Source organism: Hemitrygon akajei, unplaced genomic scaffold (assembly GCF_048418815.1).
Source record: "Hemitrygon akajei unplaced genomic scaffold, sHemAka1.3 Scf000076, whole genome shotgun sequence".
Lineage (NCBI taxonomy): Eukaryota > Metazoa > Chordata > Chondrichthyes > Myliobatiformes > Dasyatidae > Hemitrygon > Hemitrygon akajei.
This window is the reverse complement of record NW_027331962.1, coordinates 542790-566656: the sequence shown is the minus strand read 5'-3', so window position 1 is coordinate 566656 and position 23867 is coordinate 542790. Positions and strand designations below refer to the sequence as shown.

General features: G+C 44.8%; 1 protein-coding gene across 4 annotated transcripts in view; it reads left to right on the top strand.

Moving 5' to 3' along the window:
- The first annotated feature begins 1923 nt into the window (after positions 1-1923).
- LOC140722400 (NACHT, LRR and PYD domains-containing protein 3-like) overlaps positions 1924-23867 on the top strand; it is a 58879-nt gene continuing 36935 nt past the window's right edge. The window contains exons 1-3 of one of the 4 annotated variants that reach the window (XM_073037151.1): positions 1924-1974; positions 2150-2412; positions 3377-3436. The gene's annotated coding sequence lies outside the window, so the exon portion shown is untranslated. Of the gene's footprint in view, positions 1975-2149; positions 2427-2448; positions 2631-3376; positions 3437-19248; positions 19364-23867 lie in introns of those variants that run through there. The other 3 variants (XM_073037150.1, XM_073037152.1, XM_073037153.1) reach the window with 3 other exon arrangements.

The following is a 23867-nucleotide window of genomic DNA, read 5'->3' as shown; positions in this document are numbered from 1 at the left end:
CAGGTTACAACAGGAAGTCCTGGAATATCGGCAAAGAGCTGACACCGAGCGAGAGAGGTTACAACAGGAAGTCCTGGAACACCGGCAAAGAGCTGACGCCGAGCGAGACAGGTTACAACAGGAAGTCCTGGAATATCGGCAAAGAGCTGACACCGAGCGAGAGAGGTTACAACAGGAAGTCCTGGAACACCGGCAAAGAGCTGACGCCGAGCGAGAGAGGTTACAACAGGAAGTCCCGGAATACCGGGAAAGAGCTGACGCCGAGCGAGAGAGGTCAGGAGGAGAACACAAACGGCCCCAAAAGGAGCAGAAAGCTTCAGAGAAAGAGTTACTGAGTTACAGGGTCAGAGAGGTCCGGGCTTGATGCATATCAACCAGTTTCAGTGAAAGTGAGAGAAATTACTTAAAGAGAAAACAATAACTAATCTGGAGGTCAGTGATGCGCCACCAGCTGACGTGATCGTTCTGTTCACTTTATGTTGACGTGGTGGGGTCACTTTGAAGGAGGAAGGCCTGCCAGTGATTTCAGTCATGTTCCAGAAATGCAATAAAATTAATTGTTCATCCTCACGCTCGATGGTGAAAGTTTGCTTTCGTTCGTGAAATACCCGAATCTATAGAATATTGTTTGCGTGAAGTCGTGGTAACCTGTGCAGATCAGGAAACTGTCAATATGATCCATTGCAGATGAACGGAATTCCCTGGCTGACGTTATTAAGATTAAAGCGAAGGGTTTTCCCCCCCAACATAACCTGGATATAGAAACGCTGGTGGGAAGTGCTGGTACTGCAGGGGGACGATACGTGCAATCTAAACGTAGAGTAGAAGTTCTAAACGTAGAGGGAGGACACAAAAGTAATACTTCCCGTCATCATTCGTCAGGAAAGCGGTCATTACAGTTGCAGTGTTCACTGAAGGGAAGGGGAAATTCTGCCGCTGTTCTTCATAAATAATGTGGATATTCTCATGTCCGTAAATAAGAACAAATCCCCAGGGCGGAGGGAGATCTTATCCCATGGTGTCGTGTGGTAGGCTGGGTGGAAATTTCCAAAGACACGGAGAAACAGGCCACTCGGCCCGTGTAGTCATGCTGAACTATTCTACCGAGTCCCATCGACTTGCACCATGACCATAGCCCTGCACTCCACTCCCGTCCGAGTACTTATCCAAACTTCTCTGAAATGTTGTAATCCATCCTGCGCTCGTCACTTCCACAGACACCCTGTTCCACTCTCACCAAACTCATGTTCCCCTTCATCATTTCACCTTGCACCCTTAACCTATGACCATCAGTCCCACCCAACCTCAGTGGGAAAGATCTGATTGAAACATATAAGATTATTAAGGGTTTGGACACGCTAGAGGCAAGAAACATGTTCCCGATGTCGGGGGAGCCCAGAACCAGAGGCCACAGTTTAAGAATAAGGGGTAGGCCATTTAGAACAGAATTGAGGAAAACCTTGTTCACCCAGAGAGTGGTGGATATGTGGAATGCTCTGCCTCACAAGGCAGTGGAGCCCAGTTCTCTGGATGCTTTCAAGAAAGAGTTAGGTGGAGCTCTTAAAAATAGCGGAGTCAAGGAATATGGGGAGAAAGCAGGAACGGGGTAATGATTATGGATGATCAGCCATGATCACACTGAATGGCAGTGCTTGCTCGAAGGGCCGAACGGCCTATCCCTGCACCTATTGCCTATTGTCAATAAAACTGCACCGTCTGGCACCGACAAACATTCCACTCTCAAAATCACTGAGATCGCATTTCATCTCCATGGTGATGTTTGTCTGGAGACAGAACGTACCTTGTGCTAAGGAACAGGGCGCAGAGAGAACCGCAGGTAACGCTGTGGGTTTAGTTAATGATTATCACCAGGAGCTGACTGAACATTAACCAGGGTGTGTTCATTACTTACAGAACCCGGAACACAGCCTTACCGGGACAGGGTGGTAACAGAACCTGGAGCCGTTGTACACGGTAAGAAGCTCTATATACTGAAATATAAACATCATAAAGATAATTAGCCCTGTTATGAGCACTTGGATGGGATTGATAACGTATTGTGTTGATCGACATTAGAACTGTAGCGAATCGCTTTTGAAAGAATTAATAATTCCCTTCAGCTAATTGAACGCATCGACTTCCTGTGCAGGTCCCGCGGGAAACCGAGGCCGTCGATGGTGTTATCGGAAACGCCGCTCTTTCAACCCAGCTCTGAATCACCAGCAAAGGCTCGGGAGGTGCGAGCCTCCCGCATCTCGTAACTGTCCCCGGGCTACCGCTTGCAGTAACAGGAAGCCGATCCGTCCACACTCGGGGCTTTACCGATCCCCGACCGAGGGAACTGAGGATTGGCTTTGCTTATTCCTTCACTGGCGGGATCGACACTATCTCTCCATCCTAGACGTCATTGCGGTTCGTGATCAAATGTATGGAACCACCCATACTGGAGATTACAGCCGGGGCGGGGGTCGTCGTGGGGGAAGGCGGTGTAAGGAGTTGATGGTTCCATTATACAGTCGGTTGGCGAGACCTGTTATGGATCACCGTCTGCAGTGCTGTTTCCCTTCTGTCAGATGCGAGTGGGCAGGTGGGAAATCAAAAGAAGGTTTACCAGACAGATATCTACCCCCGTGAGTTTTTCTATGAGGATTCTGTTGTGATCTTGACTTGTGGTGTGACTTAAAACAGGGGAGACATTACATTTTTTTAAATTAACAATGTACTTGACTGTATCCGCGGAAATTTGGTAAAACGAGTGGGAACTTCGATGAGACATAAAGTATACACGGAGTTTGATAGGGACGTGGACAAAATAGTTCCTGTTGTGTGAGGACCTGAAACCAGGTTCCGTCTGGAGCCCAGAACCAAAGGCCAAAGTTTAAGAATAAGCGGGAGGCCATTTAGAACAGAGTTGAAGAAAAACTTTTTCACCCAGAGAGTAGTGGATCTATGGAACGCTCTGCCTCAGAAGGCAGTGGAGGCCAGTTTCTGGATGCTTTCAAGAAAGAGTTAGATAGAGTTCTTAAAAATAGCGGAGTCAAGGAATATGGGGAGAAAGCAGGAACGGGGTAATGATTGTGAATGATCAGCCATGATCACATTGAATGGCGGTGCCGGCTCGAGGGGCGGAACGGCCTACTCCTGCACCTATTGTCTATTGCCTAGAAAACTGCACTGTCTGGCACCGACAAACATTCCACTCCTAAAATCACTGGGATCACATTTCACCTCCATGGTGATGTTTGTTTGGAGACAGAACGTACCCTGTGCTAAGGAATAGGACACGGAGAGAACCGCTGATAACGCTGTGGGTTTAGTTAATGATTATCACCAGGAGCTGACTGAACATTAACCAGGGTGTGTTCATTACTTACAGAACCCGTAACACAGCCTCACTGGGACAGGGTGGTAACAGAATCTGGAGCCGCGGTACAAGGTAAGAAGCTTTTTTTACTGAAATATAAACATCACAAAGGCAGTTAGCCACTTAAATGAGACTGAGAACTTATTCAGTTGTTCAACAATTGAACTGCAGCGAATCGCTTTTGAAAGGATTAATAATTCCCTTCAGCTAATTGAATGCATCGACTTCCTGTGCATGTCCCGCGGGAAACCGGTGTAGTTGGAGGTGTTATCGGAAACGCCGCTCTTTCAGCCCAGCTCCGAATCATCAGCAAAGGCTCCGGAGGTGCGAGCTTCCCGCATCTCGGAACTGTCCCCGGGCTACCGCTTGCAACAGCGGGAAGCCGATCCGTCCACACTCGGTGCTTTACCGATCCCCGACCGAGGGAACTGAGGATTTGCTTTGTTCATTCCATCGCAGGCGGGATCGACACTATCTGTCTACCCTTTACGACATTTCGGTAGGTAGCTACTGAGAGAGAGCGAAATTATGAGAACTGCTCACACTGCAGTTTATGGGGGGCGGGGTGGGAGCGGGGAGGTGTGTAAAGATGTGATGGTTCCATTATAGAATCGGTTGCTGAGACTTGTTGTGGATCACCGCCTGCAGTGTTGATACCCTTCTGTCAGAAGTGTGTGGGTAGGTGGGAGATCAAAAGAAGGTTTAACAGAGAGACATCCGCACCGTGTGAGTTGTCCTGTGAGGAAATGTCTGTGATCTTGGCTTTTTTTCAGTGACTGAGAAGAATTCGATATGACCTGAGTTTACAGGGTGGTGTATACATTGCAGTTTTTTTTTTTAAATAACAATGTACTTGATTGTATCCGTAGTAGTTTGGTGAAACCAGTGGGATATTTGATGAGAAGTAAAGTATCCTACAGCATCCTGATAGGGACGTCGGCAAATTCTCTCTCTCTCTCTCTCTCTCCCTGTCCCTCTCCCTCCCTCCCTCCCTTACCATCATCAAGTTCTCTCTTATTGGTTCCTTCACCTGTTACGTACCCCATAACTGGGTGTCTGACCAGCAAAGATAGAAGAATCCGTTGGAGTCTGGTGGTACTATTTTCAAACAGTGTTTATTAGTAAAATATACAAATCAACATCAACAATGCAAATATATAGATAATACACGTTAGCAATTCTAAACCTAAAATTGTGGGTATAATAATAATCAATAATAAACAAGCTCTATCGATATCCAGGGGATAATGAATTGTCATATGCGAATATAAAGTTCAGTTCAGTTCATACGTGCTGAGGTAGTGAGGTAGTTGTTGGTGGTTTTGTTGTAATTGTTAGGGAGGGAGAGAGAGAGAGAGAGAGAGAGAGAGAGAGAGAGAGAGAGAGAGAGAGAGAGAGAGAGAGAGAGAGAGAGAGAGAGAGAGAGAGAGCGAACAGTGACAGCTACAGTGAGTCAAACCTCCCTTTACGATCTTGATCCGTCGATGTGTTGTTGTGGCCTTTCAGGTATGACCCCTCTGTCCTTCAGCTAGACCGTTCTTCTGTGGTGGATTCGTCACTCAGGCAAGGGCGGACACATACACAAGCCCCCACCGGCCCTGTTATAAACACTGTTAAACTGACCGATCCTTTGTTCGGTCTCCGATGCCCCACACCTTCTCGTGGGTTCCAACACTCAAGCAGTGCTCACTAGTGTGTCTCCTGGTGTGTCTGAGGGGTGTCAGACCTCACTTTTATCCCTACTCAGGGGGTCTCAGGTGTCAATCAGTTTTGAATGGCTTAGTCCATCAAACCAGCCCACTCCGGCCTCCACTGAGGAATTTTAATGAACAGAATGGTACCAAGTAAACAGCCCTCTCCGGAGCCGTAAGTCTTACAGGAGTCATAATATGGTGGAACAACAAGTCTCTGTCTCCCGGTGTTATCTCTCCCTTATCTGAAGCAAATGTTCTAGTCCCAGTATGTTTTCCCTTTGTCTCTCTTTCTCTCTCATTAGCACCGTGGTAACAGTAACAGTTAGTGATTCTCCCGGGGAGGGGGGGGGGGCGGAACATGGGCAACTCTGTACCCTTCTGCCCATCAGAGTTGTTCATCCTTCATAGCACCCCCATCCTTCTAGGAATTTTCACCAAAGGGGAAAATTAAATAATACAGCGTCTTACAGAATTACAGAAAGTAACAAAATACAGAAATGTTTTAACTGCAAAGCAATACAGATATTCCTTCAACTTAGCATCTAGATAAACAATCAGCGATTAGATTGTCACTTCCTTTAATATGTTGTATCTGAATATCAAACACTTGTAGCATCAGACTCCAATTTAAAGGGTTATGATCTTAGCTTAAGTGTATATTACAAAATGTGAACCAATACATGTGTAATTATATTGTGGTACATTACAGAAGTTTGTGCAAATACCAATCTCTATTTTACTTTTAACCTTAACAGTCAATCTTCCATGGTGTTTTTATCTTTCACATGCTTTGTCAAATTCCCTCAAAACCAGATCCTGTTATTCAAAGTGGCATTTTGTTAACCTTTGCCCCTTTTCCACTTAACTCTCACGTGGTTAGCTTGCTCACCAGTGTGGAATAGGCTTTCACATACTCCGTTCATAGGAGTTATCTTATCACCAATGTTTTCCAAACTTAGCCCATTTTCTGAACTTCCACACAATTCTTTATTTTTCAGCAAGTCATTAATTTTATCTTCAGGACCCTTCATTCTATTAGTTTTCAGTTTAACATCTGCAAGTGATCCCTCTTTGTCAAAACAACACTTTCGGTTCTGTCGCTCCAAATCACATCTTTGAATAACATCAGCGAATTGTTTACCTTTAAATTCCAAAACAAACTGTAATTGATTCACAGGCATCTTGTTAACAAACCATTGTTTCTTCAGCCTGGTTACTGCTTCTAAAACCAATCCAGACTTTAAATTTTCTTTATTCAATAGTCCAGGAACAATACTTTTCCCTTCAATAATATTCACATCACCAGCTTTCATCTCCTCACTAACCTTTAACACACCTTCTAACACAAACAACTGAGAATTTTCACTTTCCACTGGTACCTAGGTTAACCCTTTCTTCACTGAACCAAGTCCATCTGACCCAAAAGTACTGCATTCCTTTTCAACTAAATCAGATAGCTCATCCTTTTCCTGAGTTTCAATACTAGGTTCAGTACCCTGTGCATCCACATCCTGAACACAAGCAAACGGGACATCTGCCTCTTCTAGGCTTCCAAAACCAGTCCCTTTTTCAAATTCTAAGTTCCCCTGATCCTCCCAGTTACTCTCTGGGCAACTCCTATCCCGAGTAAACTCAACCCTGCAGGTTAAAACAACTTCATCTGCTAACCGAGCAGACTCCTTCAAGGTAGCGGCATCCTTTTCATCTAGGACTGCCTTTATATCATCGGGAACACATTGAAATTCTTCAGCTGAAAACAGCTCTGTCAAACCAGACAGATCATCCGTGTCCAACCCTGGATCTTCTAACTACCTTATTTGTTTCTCATCTTCACTCTGTGCCTTTATAATTTCCTTCCTTGCTAAGGGTAGGTCTTCCTCCTCTCCTTTATTCTCTTTCACCTCCCTATTCTCCGCTTTACCATCCCCTAACCCCTCTTGGTACAGGGTCGGTAAAAACGTCTCAGCCAAATCAACACTGGACTCATTTAAACTGTCCTCTTTCTCCGCCGCTTTTCTCGACATGCTGCGAGTGATCGCGCATGCGGGATAGATCTTAGAGTCTATGGGCGGGTCCTCAGCACTCACAGGCTTACTTGTCAGCTTCACTGCTGAACACACGTCACCACCTGCTAAGTCGTTACCAAGAAGGACGTCCACGCCGTCTCTTGGTAATTCTGACCGCACCCCTACTTCGACCGGGCCAGATAACAGGTCACATTTTAAAATGATCTTGTGCAAAGGTACAGCTTCTGTCCCTTTTCCTATACCTCTTAATACCACCTCTCCAGTTTCGGGACCGAAATCTAGCACCTTACTTAGGATCACTGACTGGTCAGCCCCAGTATCCCTCCAGATTCTCACAGGAACTGGGGTTTCTCCTTCTTTCACAGACACTGTCCCTTCCGAAATAAATTTCTCACGGCCCTCTTGTACTCTGTCTTCACTTGCCTCCCTCATCGATCAGCTAATGCAACCTCTCGTGATTGCTGTTTTCCCTTTTCCTGTCTCCTTCTTCGGAGCAAAGCACTTAGATGCAATATGATCAACCTTTCCACAATTATAACAGGTCAAGCCAGGAACCTTCCTGCCAGCCTGCTTGTCCTCCTCCTTATCTTTACCACTAGCTCCCGGCTTATTCTCTACATTAGCCGGTGGACTTTCTCTACGGTCCCTACTGCCTTTCTGGTAACTCTTATTTGGGGTAAACTTTGTCTTGTGGGTTAGGGCATATTCATCTGCGAACCTGGCAAATTCCGATATAGACTTATTCGTCTCGTTCAGATATATCCGGATATTAACCGAAACATAAGCTTTAAATTTCTCAATCAGAATTAACTCTCTGAAACGATGGAACTCCTCCTCCACCTTTCTGCAGCACACCAGCGATCCAAGAGCACACCCTTTTCATAGGCAAACTCTGCATACGTCTGATTCCACAGTTTATTTAAATCTCTGAACTTTTGTCTATACGCTTCAGGTACCAACTCTTAGGCCCGAAGGATAGCCTGTTTTACTTCCTCATAATCCTCAGACTCCCCCCCGGACAACGCCGCATATGCCTGTTTAGCTTTCCCTTTTAATACACTTTGTAATAACGCCACCCACTGATCTCTGGGCCACTTCTGATTCACTGCCACCTTTTCAAAATGCAAGAAGTAACTATCAACGTCTGTCTCATCGAACAGAGGTACTAACCTAAACTCTACTAACATTAAACTTCTCAATTGAGCCTTCCCCTCGCTCTTTTCCCTGTTGCTTTAATCTCTCCATGTCCAGCGCATGCTGCCTATCTCTCTCCCTTTTCCTTTCCTCCAACTCCCTTTCGCTGGAGCTCATACTCCCTTTTCTTCTGTTCCGTGTCCAACCTTAATTTGTCTGGTTACTTCTCAGGGAACAGATCCAATACCCCAGCCGAAAACACCTCCACCGATATATAGTGCTGGGCTATGGCCCTCTGTATCTCCCACTTTTTCATTGACGACTTCACCTCTGGGAGATTTAATCGTTTTGCAATAGTCACCAAGTCTGCATTTGTGGCCTCCTCAAGCGCCTTCAAAGTCGGGCTTTCTATAAATTTGTCTATATCCATCAGTGCAGAATTCCCGTCTGGTTACCCACGCAACCAGATCAAATGATGGACTTGTAGCCCGATTCAGTTGCCCCCCATTTTAAACAGATCCCGGTCGAGCCCCCAATTTGTCACGTACCCCGCAACCGGGTGTCTTAACAGCAAAGATAGAAGAATCCGTTGGAGTCTGGTGGTACTATTTTCAAACAATGTTTATTAGTAAAATATACAAATCAATATCAACAATGCAAATATGTAGATAATACACGTTAGCAAAAGTGTGGGTATAATAATAATAAATAATAAACAAGCTCTATCTATGTCTAGGGGATAATGAATTGTCATATGTGAATATAAACTTCAGTTCAGTTCATACGTGCTCAGTTAGTTGTTGGTGGTTTTGTTGTAATTGTTAGAGAGAGAGAGAGAGAGAGCGAGCGAACAGTGACAACTTCAGTCAGTCAAACCTTCCTTTACGTTCTTGATTCTTCGATGAGTTGTGGCCATTCAGTTATGACCCCACTGCCCTTCAGCTAGACCGTTCTTCTGTGGTGGACTCGTCACCCAGGCAAGGGCGGGCAAATACACAAGCCCCCACCGGCCCTGCAAAAAACACTGAGTTAAATTGACCGATCCTTTGTTCGGTCCCCGATGCCCCACACCTTCTCGTGGGTTCCAACACTCAAGCAGTGCTCAATAGTGTGTCTCCTGGTGTGTCTGAGAGGTGTCTCCCCAGACCTCACTTTTATCCCTACTCACGGGGTCTCAGGTGTCAATCAGTTTTGAATGGCTTAGTCCATCAAACCAGCCCAGTCCGGCTGTCCACTGAGGAATTTTAATGAACAGAATGGTACCAAGTAATGAGCCCTCTCCGGAGCCATAAGACTTTCAGGAGTCATAATATGGTGGAACAACAAGTCTCTCTCTCCCGGTGTTATCTCTCCCTTATCTGAAGCAAATGTTCCAGTCCCAGTATGTTTTCCCCCTTGCCTCTCTTTCTCTCTCATTAGCAGCGTGGTAACAGTAACAGTTTGTAATTCTCCCGGGGCGGTGGGGGGTGGGGGAGACATGGGCAACTCTGTACCCTTCTGCCCATCAGAGTTGTTCATCCTTCATAACACACCCTATAATTCTTTATCTTCCTCACCGGGACAAAGTTATCCCTAACATCCCTCAAGAGATTCTTCAACATCGTCGACATGTCCATAGTACATTTCCCTTCAAAAACATCATCCCAATTCACACCCACAGTTCTAGCTTTATAGCTTCATAATTTGCCCGTCCCCAATTAAAATTTTTCCTGTCCTCTCTGATTCTATCCTTTTCCATCATAATGCTAAAGGCAGGGAGCGGTGATCACTGTCCCCCAGATGCTCAGCCGCTGAGAGATCTGTGACCTGACCCGGTTCGTTACCTAATACTAGAACTAGTATGGCATTCCCCCAGTCGGTCTGTCAACATACTGTGACATGAATCCGTCCTGGACACACTTAACAAACTCTGACCCATCTAAACCCTTGGAACTAATCAGGTGCCAATCAATATTAGGGGAGTTAAAGTCACCCATGATAACAACCCTATTATTTTTGAACCTTTACAAAATCTGCCTCCCAATTTGCTGCTCGGTATCTCTGCTGCTACCAGGATGCCTAAGGAATACCCCCATTAGAGTAACTGCTTCCTTCCTGTTCCTGACTTCCACCCATACTGACTCAAAAGAGGATGCTGCTACATTACCCACCCTCTCTGTAGCTGTAATTTTATCCCTGACCAGTAATGCTACCCCTCCTCCCCTCCCCCACCCTGTCTATCCCTTTTAAAGCACTGAAATCCAGGAATATTGAGAATCCATTCCTGTCCTGGTGCCAACCAAATCTCTGTAATGGACACTACATCATAATTCCATGTATGTCTCCCAGCTGTCAGTTAGTCACGTTTGTTCCTGATGCTTCTTGCATTAAAGTACAAACAGTTTAGCCCTTCTACTTTACTACCTTTACACCCTTTATTCTGATTCTCTTTCCTGAAAGCCTCTCTATATGTTAGATCTGGCTTTACTCCAAGCACTTCTTCACTGCTGTATCGCTCCGGGTTCCACTCCCCCTTGCAATTTAGTTTCAACCCTCCCGAACCATGCTAGCAAACCTACCTGCAAGGATATTGCTCCCCCTTGAGTTCCGGTGCAACCCATCCAATCTGTACAGGTCCCGATTTCCCCAGAAGAGATCCCAGTGATCCAAAAATCTAAAACACTGCCCCCTGCACCAACTCCTCAGCCACGCATTCAACTCATCCAATTCTTACCATCACCATCACGTAGCATTGGCAGCAATCCTGAGAACGCCACCCTTGAGGTCCTGTTCTTCAGCCTTCTGCCTAGTTCCCGAAACTCACACTTCAGGACCTCATCCCTCTTCCTGCCTATATCTTTGGTACCAACATGTATCATGACGTGACAGACAGACAGACATACTTTATTGATCTCGAGGGAAATTGGGTTTTGTTACAGTCGCACCAACCAAGAACAGTGTAGAAATATGGCAATATATAACCATAAATAATTAAATAATGATAGTAATTATGCCAAGTGGAAATAATTCCAGGACCAACCTAGTGGCTCAGGGTGTCTGACACTCCGAGGGAGGAGTTGTAAAGTTTGATGGCCACAGGCAGGAATGACTTCCTATGACGCTCAGTGTTGAATCTCGATTGAATGTACTCCTGTGCCTAACCAGTACATTATGGATGGGATGGGAGACATTGTCCAAGATGGCATGCAACTTGGACAGCATCCTGTTTTCAGACACACCATCAGAGAGTCCAGTTTGGCCCTCACAACATCACTGGCCTTACGAATGAGTTTGTTGATTCTGTTGGTGTCTGCTACCCTCAGCCTGCTGCCCCAGCACACAACAACAAACATGATAGCACTGGCCACCGCAGACTCGTAGAACATCCTCAGCATCGTCTGGCAGATGTTAAAGGACCTCAGTCTCCTCAGGAAGTAGAGACGGCTCTGACCCTTCTTGTAGACAGCCTCAGTGTTCTTTGATCAGTCCAGTTTATTGTCAATTCGTATCCCCAGGCATTTGTAATCCTCCACCATGTCCACACTGACCCCTTGGGTGGAAACAGGGGTCACTGGTGCCTTAGCCCTCCTCAGGTCCACCACCAGCTCCTTCGTCTTTTTCACATTAAGCTGCAGATGTTTCTATTCACACCATGTGACGAAGTTTCCCACCGTAGCTCTATACTCAGCCTCATCTCCCTTGCTGATGCATCCGACTATGGCAGAGTCATCAGAAAACTTTTGAAGATGGCAAGACTCTGTGCAGTAGTTGAAGTCCGAGGTGTAGATGGTGAAGACAAAGGGATGCAGCATATTGACAGATTGGCATGCATGAGATTGTGGGCGTCACTGAATCGTGGCTGAAAGAATATTTTAGCTGGGAGTTTAACATCCAATGATACACACTGTATCGAAAGGACAGGCAGATCGGCAGAAAGGGTGGCGTGACTCTTGGTGAAAATGAAATCAAATTATTAGAAAGAGGTGACATAGGGTAGGAAGGTTTTGAATCCTTGTGGGTAGAGCTAGGAAACTGCAAGGGTACAAAGACCCTAATGGGGATTATATACAGACCCCCACACAGTAGTAATGACATGGTCTGAAAATTACAACGGGAGATAGAAAATGTATGTTAAAGGGACAACGTTACGATAGTCATGGGGTATTTTAACATTCTAAAATCGTGCTGTTATGGTGTTTTATTACCCCACTTGTTACGGTAGTATTTCTAGAGTTTCCACCAGTTCAATATTGTCCTGAAGATTGCCTGGATTTACGGATGCGTGTTTTTTTTTAATTCTGTGTAATTTTGTGAGCAAAGACGGTGTATATCTGGCAGTGATATTTAAAATATAAAAAATCCATTAGTAAATCTCTCTGGCCGTTGTTAAAATTATGGACGTCTACACTTAGTGGGCAATTCTTATCTACTTCCTGTCCCTAATATTGTGGCCAATGAGTGCACGTTCGGGGTTTACCGCGGCTGTACCCCGTCCAAATCCGATGTTCGGCGTTCAGTGACGCTCTTCTGCACCCTGGCTTTTGGAGCGCATGGCTATTTAAGTTACTGTCACCTTCCTGTCGGATTTAATCAGTCTGGTCAATCTCCTTGATCTCTCCCATTAACGAGGCGTTTTCACCCTCAGAACTGCTGCTCACTGGATTTCCTTTCATTTTGTTTTCGCACCATTCGCTGTCAACCGAGCGAATTGTGCGTGAAAATCCAAGGAGATGATCAGTTTCCGTAATGCTCATGCTACCCTGTCTGGCACCAGATATCATTCCACGGTCAAGGTCACTCAGACCACATTTATTCCAGATTCCGATGTTTCGCCTGAACAACAACTGAACCCCTTGAACATATCTGCATGTTTTATCCTTTGAGTTGCTGCCACGCGATTAACAGATTCCCATTAATGATCGGATGTACAGTTGTAACTAATAACACGGCCATTTAGTGCATTTAGCATTTATAGGGGCCCTCAACTATCACGAATTTGAATATGGGCGAGATGTGGTGCTGATTTGTGCGACTTTCCTGTTTCCAACAACAGGTTGTCGCTGACAAGGCAGTTGGGGGTAACCTGGAGAGAGAGACTGTCACTGTCCCTTCTGAGCTGCGCCGGTGTGCGGCTGCGCTGTGATTAAAATTCTCGCGTCACGGAGCCTTTGTTGCAGCGCAGATGGATTATAATGCAGCTGGAAAAAAGTTCACGAAATCTGAGAGATTTTCTTTGTTGCACTATAATTTATCACATCCTTCCATTAATAGATAAAGACAAAAGTATATATTCTTTGTCAGTCCATTCGAAATATTCATAGATGCGCATTACAAAAAGGAACATATCAGAGATGCAGCGCTTTCTTCAGGCCGTGTGAAGATTTCCGGCTCAGAACAATGGCTGATCCACACAGCAGCAAAAATAGTAATTTAGTGGAAATATTGGAGACTGGACCATGTTAGATTCAATGCATATTAATCACGATTGAATATGACACATTACTGTGCTTCATTATGATACTTTATTTCGGTATCTTATTTTCTATTATTAGCTAGCTTGCCTTTATATTTCACCTTTTCTCTGCTTATTCCTTTTTTAATTGCCTTCTTTTAATTATTAAAAGCTGCCCGATTCACCTATTTTTTCTATCTGGGATTTCATTTTAAATCAGTATGTAGGTAGTCCAACAAAAGCAGGAGCTGTACTGAAACTGATGTTGGGTATTTATGCTAGCTAGATACCCGACCATTTGGTGGGTGAATGGTTAGGGCAGAACTCCTTAAGTTTAAGAGAGCTATAGAGAAGGTAAGTGTAGACTTTGCGGGAGAGTAAAGAATTGGATCAGGGTAAATTACTAATTCACTAAGCGAGAACTATGGAGAGTTAATGGGAGACAACTGTTTCTGGCAAGCCAATAACTGACATCAGGAGGGTGTTTAAAGTCCATCTGCACGGAGTATAGGACGGCTATATTCCAGTATGAAGAAATGACGAGATTGGCAGCGTCAGAGAACCTTAAATATCGTGAGAAGTGATGAATTTAGTCAAGCAGGAAAAGGAGAAGTACGTAAAGCTCAGGAAGGTCGAATCAAACAGAGCCCTCGAGAATGTGTGTGGGTCCTTAATGAGTAACTTACATCAATGCTTACCAAGGAGAAAGACACGGAGGATAGGGAGATCAGTGCGTAGAGTACTGGTATGCTCGGGCATTTTGAAATAAAGAAGGAGAGAGTGTTGGGTCTCTTAAAGCGCATCAAGGCGTATAATTCTCCAGGGCCTGACGGGATATACCCAAGTTACAGAGAAAGGCAAGCGAAGAAATTGCTGGGGCCTTGACCAATATTCTTGTGACCTGCCTAGACACCAGCAGACTCCGAGAGACCTGGCTAGTACCTCATATTGATGCATTATTCAAGACATGATCCAGGGAATAATCCTGATGAGCATTGAAACTGCCAAGAGACAGTCGGCTATGAGCCAAGTGCTGATAAATGGGGCCAGTGTAGACAGTGAGTGGATGGTCAGAACAGGTATGTCCGGCCAAAGGCTGTTCCCGTGCTAAGAGACCCTCCACTCTGGACACGCTAAATTAACGATGGTGGCACCACAGGGCACTGATTTCAAAACTCCACATCCCTGTCCAATTTGAAATAAACCAGCCTGTACCACTCGTCCCCACTGCGAATATCTGTTTCTGTCAAGGGAACATACAGACTGGACACGTCAGCTAAACAACTGGCAACTGATGAAGTCCCTGTGTCTTCTTCCATTAATGTTGCTTCAATACAGCAAAACTAACCCTCTGACTGTGTCAGAATCGGTGATTAAATCCGACCCCAAACACTGTGCTTTCATCATTGCACATTGTAACTTGAACCATCCCACTGCGGGTCTGATGGAGACACAGACTCTGTCCTCTACTCATACGATCACATCTCCGCTGCTTCTGACATTTCAAATACCCTCAGAATGGTTTTCCGATTCGGTCTGAAGGTTATGGTACATACAGCTCGTTTTCAGCCCTGACAAACCATGTCTTCCCGCAGCCCGTTCCACCTGTTGGTGTGTCCTCTTTCCTCCAGCTCCAGGGAAGCTGCATTTCCATAAGACCATAAGACCTCCTACCAAACAGGCACTGATTTAACAATGCTAGGATATTTCCTGTAATACCATGGGCTCCTAGCTTGCTTAGCAGCCTCAAGTGTGGCACCTTGTCACAGGCCTTTCGAAAATCCAAGTACCCAACATCAACGTATTCACCTCTCTCTATCCTGCTTGTTCATTCTTCAAATAAAAATAGCCGAACATCCTGCTACTAAGTCAATATGCCAGCAACAACTTCTGACAAATAAGAGACCCCGTGAATTTAATGTTTCGAATGTTTCCATCACTCAGTGATGAAAAACGGTTGCTGTATGTATAAAGTAAATGCGATATCAGGCAAATTCACCAGCAGGAAATGGTCTAAATTTCATATGATGGCGCTGTGATCCTGCAATTTGTTTCCAGTGAGTGAACAATAAACTGAAGGAGAAGGGCATCCGTATCTTGCTGTCGACTTTGACCGGTTGTTATCTCTGGGAGATGGTAATCTCGGCACAACCGCTCCCCAATTGCCCATTACCCAAAGGTAACAACTGCGGGCAACTGTTAAAGATGGCTTTTCAATGGGCCAACTTAAATCAGTGCAGGTCCAGGTTACAGGGGCACAGTTGAATCTGGAGAAAGGGAATGTCCGCTGATCAAAAGAGAACATTATTCCAAATGCATAATATTTCATCAGAGTTGAGAGCGCCTTTGCTTCTGCTCACTCTGTGCAATAGACCCACAGGGATCTTTGCCCTGAGCTGTCGCTGGAGTTTATAATCTGACAATAAACTGGTCACAAGGTGAACAATAAATCAAAGCGACGGCACCAACCGAACGGAACCAGGATGCGGGTTATGATTCCTCTCTGGAGCTGGTAAAATATCGCGCACTGAAGTATTAATTCTAGTTCGGACCACAAGTTAGAAAGACTCATTCAAGCAAGGTGAGTCTTTGTGTGGTTTAACACAAGCGTTGTGGAACAGGGTGTAGCGTTACATGCTGAATAGACTGAAGTTCTGGTTTATGAGCGTGTTATCAACTGAACATTGCTCAGAGTGTGTTCACTTACTGTTAGGGCCATAAAAGTCAGATGTTCGGATTCGCTGGAAACTAGAGCTAGGAGTCCTGCATCAGGTAGGAACATGGACTGTATTCGGGAATGTTATGGTGTTTTAATAAGCCTACTTCTAACGGCAGTATTTCTAATATTTCTACCATATCAATATTACCATTGAAACCGCGCGGCTTTACGGATCTGCGGGCTCGATTATTCTGTATGTGTTTTTTCAGGGAAGACGAGGTAGATCTGACCGTGATATTTATATTAACAAATAATGTGATAATTCTTACTGGCCGTAGACAAAAATAGCAAATTCTACACTCAGTGGGCGCTTTACTGTGTACCTGCTGTACCTAATAATGTGGCCACTGAATGCATGTCCGGGAGCATCTGCTGCTGTTACCCGTCGGCATCAATGCTGACCTCTACTCTGTGTTCGCTGCAACTCGATAAAGACGGGGAGTTGATTGTATTCTCTGTCATTTAGATGAAGGTGAGGAGATTTTATCCCCTGGTGGTTACATAAATGAATTAAGCTTATGCTGGAGACATCGAACATCACCTGGATTCCGAACAGGAATGTGGGGAACATGTTTGCTGCTGTAAGGGGAAACAGTTTTTTTTTCCACTGAGGTGGAACTAGTGCCTCTTTTCCTCAAAGGGAAAGAGAAGAAGAGTTTTCTTTCAATGTGGTTAATTCGGCAGCGCACAGATCCTCGACAGGCAACGGAGTGAAGTGTTGCTGCCGGTCGCAGGAATGTGTCACTGAGATCACGGTCCAGCTGTGATCATAGAGAATGGCGGAACAGGACTGAGGGGACGAATGTCCTGTTACGACTTCAATAGGCCAGTAACACACTCTGACAAATAAGGGACCCGGTGTATTTAACATTTGATGTTTTCCCTTCGATCTCAGACGAGGAACGGTAGATGTATTTGTAAAATAAGTGCAATGCCTGCCAAATTGGCCAGCGGGATATGGTCATAATTTCATCTGATTCTAGGTTGACATGGTAACTTGTTTCCAGTAAGCGAGCAATAATCTGAAGGGGAAGGGCGTTCATATCTCTCTGTTGACTTTGACCGGTTGGTATCTCTGGGAGATGGTTATCTCGGCACAGTTGCTCCACAATCGGCCCATTATTGTAATGGACCAACTGCGGACTTCTGTTAAAAATGGTTCTTTCTGAACAGGCTGACCTTCAAGTCAGCTCCAGGCAGCCGGGGTAGATTCAGGGAATGCCCAGTGTTCAAAAGGAAAAAAATATATATAAATGGCTCCAAATGCATAATATTTTACAATCGCCCTTCCTTCTGCTCTCTGTGTGCAATAAAACCGCAGCGATCTTTGTCCTGAGCTGTACCTGGAGTTTATAACCCGGCAATAAACTGGTCCCAAGGCGAACAATAAATCAAAGGGACGACACCAACAGAACCGAACCAGGATATGGGTAGTGCTCCCTCCCTGGAGCAGATCAAATTTTCGAGAGAAAGGTAATCATTGCATCGGGCAGTGAACTCGTACTTTTGGCTCGAACCACATGTTAGAAACGAGTTTTTGCGTTTTTCACTACAAGCGTTGTGGAACATGGTGTGGCGTTACATGCTGAATAGACTGAAGCTCAGGTTTATGAGCGTGTTATCAACTGAACATTGCTCAGGGTGTGTTCACTTACTGGTAGCGCCATAAAATTCAGATGCTCGGATTCACTGAAACCAGACTCAGGAGTCCAGCACCAGGTAAGAACAGGGACTGTACTGGGCTGTGTTATGGTGTTTCAATAAGCCCACTTGTCACGGCAGGTGTTTCTAGTTTTTCTACCGTATCAATACTATCAGTTGCTGTTCCAGGGGAAGCTGAAACAGGTGAAGATAGATGAGGTTATTTTTATGAGGTGGAACTGTTTTCAAAGGAAATGAGAACCGGGGTTTAGTTTTTTCAATGTTTTAAATTCCGCAGGGCACAGATTCTGGACAGGCAAGAGAGTGAAGTGTTGCAGACGGTCGCAGGGATGTGTCACTGAGTTCTCAGTCCAGCTGTGATCATAGAGAATGGCGGAACAGGACTGAGGGGACGAATGTCCTGTTACTAATTCCACACTCTATGGTGGAACTTGTGTATGTTTGGAATTCTCTTCCTCCAAGGAAACAAGAAGCAGGGATTATTTTCTGTGAGTTTAATTCCGCAGCGGAGAGAGTTTTGACAGGCAAGGGAGTGAATTGGTCTAGTCGGTGGCAGGGATGTGTCACTGAGATCACAGTCCCCTGTAATCATAGAGAATGACGGAACAGGACTGAGGGGGCGAATGCCCTGTTACTAATTCAACATACCAGCAGCACACTCTGACAGACAAGAAACGCAGTGAAATTAATGTTTTTACCCATCGTCCTCTGACGAGGAACGGTACAAGTTCTTGTAAAATAAATGCGATGCTGGTGGATGTATATGTGAAGTAAATAGGTTGCCAGGCAAATTCGCCAGCGGGATACGATCACTATTTTAATATGATTGCTACTCTGATGTGGTAACCTGTTTCCCGTCAGTGAGCAATAAGCTGAAGGAGAAGGGCGTCCTTATCTTGCTGTCGACTTTGACCGGTAGTTATCTCTGGGAGATGGTTATCTCGGGACAGCTGCTCTCCAGTTGGCCCATTACTGCAATGGTCCAACTGCGGAATACTGTTAAAGATGGCTCGTTATAAACAGGGTGACCTTGAAGTCTGCTCCAGGCAGAGGGGGCGCAGTTAAATCTGGAGAAAAGGAATGCCTCCTGTTCAAAAGAGAACATTATTCCAAATACATAATATTCCATCAGAGTTGAGAGCGCCCTTCCTTCTGCTGTCTCTGTGCAATAAACCCACAGCGATCTTTGCCCTGAGCTGTCGCTGGAGTTTATAATCTGACAATAAACTGGCCCGAACTGGTACAATAAATTGAAGTGACGACGCCAACCCAACCGGACCAGGATGCGGGTTGCGATTCCTCTCCAGAGCAGATCAAGTATTCTCGAGAGAGGTAATTACTGCGCCGCTTGCACTGTAGTATTAATTCTGGTTCAGACCGCTTGCAAGAGTGACTTGTTCATGCAAATTAAGCTTTTATGTGGTTTAAGATAAGCGTCGTGGAACAAGGGGTTGCGTTACATGCTGAATAGACTGAAGTTCTGGTTTATGAGCGAGTTATCAACTGAACATTGCTCAGGGTGTGTTCACTTACTGTTCGGGCCAATAAAATTCAGATGCTCGGATTCACTGGAAACAGACTCAGAAGTCCAGCACCAGGTAAGAACAGGGACTGTACTGGGCTGTGTTATGGTGTTTCAATAAGCCCACTTGTCACGGCAAGTATTTCTAGTTTTTCTACCGTATCAATACTTTCAGTTGCTGTTCCAGGGGAAGCTGTAACAAGTGAAGATAGATGGGGGTATTGTTATGAGATGGAACTGCTTTCAAAGGAAATGAGAAGCAGAGTTTGGTGTTTGCAATGTTTTAAATTCCGCAATGCACAGATTCTGGACAGGCAGGGGAGTGAAGTGTTGCAGACGGTCGCAGGGATGTGTCACTGAGTTCTCAGTCCAGCTGTGATCATAGAGAATGGCGGAACAGGATGAGGGAGTGAATGTCCTGTTACTAATTCCACACTCTATGTGGTGGAGCTTGTGTGTATTTAGAATGCTCTTCCTCAAAGGAAACGAGAAGCAGGGATTATTTTCTGTGAGTTTAATTCCGCAGCGGAGAGATTTTTGACAGGCAAGGGAGTGAATTGGTCTAGGTGGTGGCAGGGATGGGTCACTGAGATCACTGTCCCCTGTGATCACAGAGAATGACGGAACAGGACTGAGGGGGCGAATGCCCTGTTACTAATTCAACATACCAACAGCACACTCTGACAGAGAAGAAATGCAGTGAAATTAATGTTTTTACCCATCGTTCTCTGACGAGGAGCTGTACAAGTTCCTTTAAAATAAATGCGAGGCTGGTGGATGTATGTGTGAAGTGAACGGGTTGCCAGGCAAATTCGCCAGCGGGATATGATGATAATTCCATATGATTGCTACTCTGATGTGGCAACTTGTTTCCAGTCAGTGAGCAATAAACTGAAGGGGAAGGGCGTCCATATCTCGCTGTCGACTTTGACCGGTAGTTATCTCTGGGAGATGGTTATCTCGGGACAGCTGCTCTCCAGTCGGCCCATTACTGCAATGGTCCAACTGCGGACTACAGTTAAAGATGGCTCGTTATAAACGGGGTGACCTTGAAGTCTGCTCCAGGCAGAGGGGTCACAGTAAAATCTGGAGAAAACGAATGCCTCCTGTTCAAAAGAGAACATTATTCCAAATACATAATATTCCATCAGAGTTGAGAGCGCCCTTCCTTCTGCTGTCTCTGTGCAATAAACCCACAGCGATCTTTGCCCTGAGCTGTCGCTGGAGTTTATAATCTGACAATAAACTGGCCCTAACTGGTACAATAAATTGAAGTGACGACGCCAACCCAACCAGACCAGGATGCGGGTTGTGATTCCTCTCCAGAGCAGATCAAGTATTCTCGAGAGAGGAAATTACTGCACCGCTTGCACTGTAGTATTAATTCTGGTTCAGACCGCTTGTAAGAGTGACTTGTTCATGCAAATTAAGCTTTTATGTGGTTTAACACAAGCGTTGTGGAACAGAGTGTGGCGTTACATGCTGAATAGGCTGAAGTTCAGGTTTATGAGCGTGTTATCAACTGAACATTGCTCAGGGTGTGTTCACTTACTGGTAGGGACATAAAATTCAGATGCTCTGATTCGCTGGAAACAGAATCAGGAGTCCAGCACCAGGTAAGGACAGGGTCATAGGGGAAATGCTATGGTGCTTTATTACGTCCACTGGTCGCCCTAGTAATGCTATTGTTTCTATCAGTTCAATATTGTCTTTAGGGTTGCGCGGATTAACGAATATGTGTGTTTTATTCTGCTTGTGTGTGTATTTTTAACAAAGACTTTATATATCCGGCAGTGATATTTAGGATAAAAATTCCTGTAATAAATCTCACTGACAGTTGATAAAAGTATGGAAGTCTACACTCAGGGGGTACGTTTTTATGTACCCCTGTACCTAATGATGTGACACTGAGTGAATGCTCGGTGTTTACTGCGGCTGCACCCCGTCCACATTCTATGTTAGGTGCTCAGTGACGCTCTCTTGCACTCCGCTGTCGGAGTGCGTGGTTATTTGAGTTCTTGCCGCTTTCCTGTCGGATTTAATCAGTCTGCCCAATTTCACTGAGTTCTCTCATTAACAGGGCCTTTAGAACCGCTGTTCACTGGATTTTCCTTTGGTTTGATTCCGGACCATTCTCAGTAAACCGAGAGATTTATACTTGAGAATCCAAGCTGCTGATCAGTTTCCGTAACACTCAGACCACCCGGTCTGGCACCAGCCATCACTCCACGGTCAACGTCACTTACATCACATTTATTTCCTCTTCAGATGTTTGGCCTGAATAACAACTGAACCCGTTGACCATATCTGCATGTGTTTGTGCTTTGAGTTGCAAGCAGATGATCAACAGATTCGTATCAATGAGCTGGTATAGAGTTGTACCTAACAAAGAGGCCATTTAGTGCATTTCCCATTTAGGCAAACCCTCACCCATCTCGAATATGAACACGGATGAGATCTGGGCCTGATTGCTGATGATTTGCATGTTTGTAACAACAGCCTGTCGCTGGCAAGGCAGTGGACAAATCACAGTTATAAGGTGGGGATAATCTGGAGAGAGAGACCCGTCACTGTTCCCTCTAAACTGCGCGTCTGCAAAACCAAAATGCTCCCGCGAACGGAGCCTTTGTTGCAGAGCAGATGGAATTAAACACTGTCGGATAAACGTTTATGAAACCTAAAAGTTTTTTCTTTTTGTACTGCATTTTTATCCTATACTTTATTTAGTAATTAAAATCAAAAGAATGTTTGTTTTTTTCTCGTCGGTCTTCATCCTAAAATATTCATAGATGCATTTTACAAAAGAGGACACATCTACGATGTTGTGCTTTTTTCAGGCTGTGTGAAAATTTCCGGCTCAGAGCAATGGTTGATCCACGCACCCGGTCTGGCACCAGCCATCACTCCACGGTCAACAGACAATAGACAATAGGTGCAGGAGTAGGCCGTACGGCCCTTCGAACCAGCACTTCCATTCAATGTGATCATGGCTGATAATCTACCATCAGTACCCTGTTCCTGCCTGCTACCCATATCCCTTACCTCCGCTATCTTTAAGAGCTCTATCTAACTCTTTCTTGAAAGCATCCAGATAATTGGCCTCGATTGTCTTCTGAGGCAGAGCATTCCATAGATCCACAACTCTCCGGGTGAAAAGGTTTTTCCTCAACTCTGTTCTAAATGGCCTACCCCTTATCCCTTATCCTTAAACTGTGGCCTCTGATTCTGGGCTCCCCCAACATCGGGAACAATTTTCCTGCCTCTGGCGTGTCCAATCCCTTAATAATCTTATATGTTTCAATCAGATCCCCTCTCATCCTTCTAAATTCCAGTGTATATTCCGGTCAACGTCACTTACATCGCATTTATTTCCTATTCAGTTTTTTGGCCTGAATAACAAGTGAACTCGTTGACCATACCTGAATGTGTTTATGCTTTGAGCTGCAGGCAGATGATTAACAGATTCGTATTAATAAGCTGGTATAGAGTTGTACCTAACAAAGAGGCCATTTAGTGCATTTCCCATTTAGGCAAACCCTCACCCATCTCGAATATGAACACGGATGAGATCTGGGCATGATTGTTGATGATTTGCATGTTTGTAACAACAGCCTGTCGCTGTCAAGGCAGTGGACAAAACACTGTTATAAGGTGGGGGTAATCTGGAGAGAGAGACCCGTCACTGTTCCCTCTAAACTGCGCGTCTGCGTAACCAAAATGCTCCCGCGAACGGAGCCTTTGTTGCAGCGCAGATGGAATTAAACACTGTCGGATAAACGTTTATGAAACCTGAAAGTTTTTCTTTTTTGTACTGAATTTTAATCCTATCCTTTAATTAATCATTAAATCAAATTAATGTTTCTTTCTTGTCAGTCTTCATTTTAAATATTCCTAGATACACATTACAAAAAAGATATATCTACGATGTTGTTCTTTTTTTGAGGCTGTGTGAAAATAAAAAAATGTTTTTCTCTTGTATGTCTTCATCCTTAAATATTCATAGATGCATTTTACAAAAGAGGACACATCTACGATGTTGTGCTTTTCTCAGTCCGTGTGAAAATTTCCGGCTCAGAGCAATGGTTGATCCATGTAGCTGCAAAAATAGTAATTAGAGGGAACATTGGAGACCGAACCATGTTACATTCTATGCATATTAATCACGATTGAATATGGTACATTATCGTGCTTCCTGTTATAGAGGAGATGTTAAAAGTCAATAGAGTGGACAAAGCAGTTTCACCGGGAGCCTCTCTGGTATCCAGGAAATAGTAATGAATAACGCAAGAAAAATTAATAATTATTTCGCCTTGT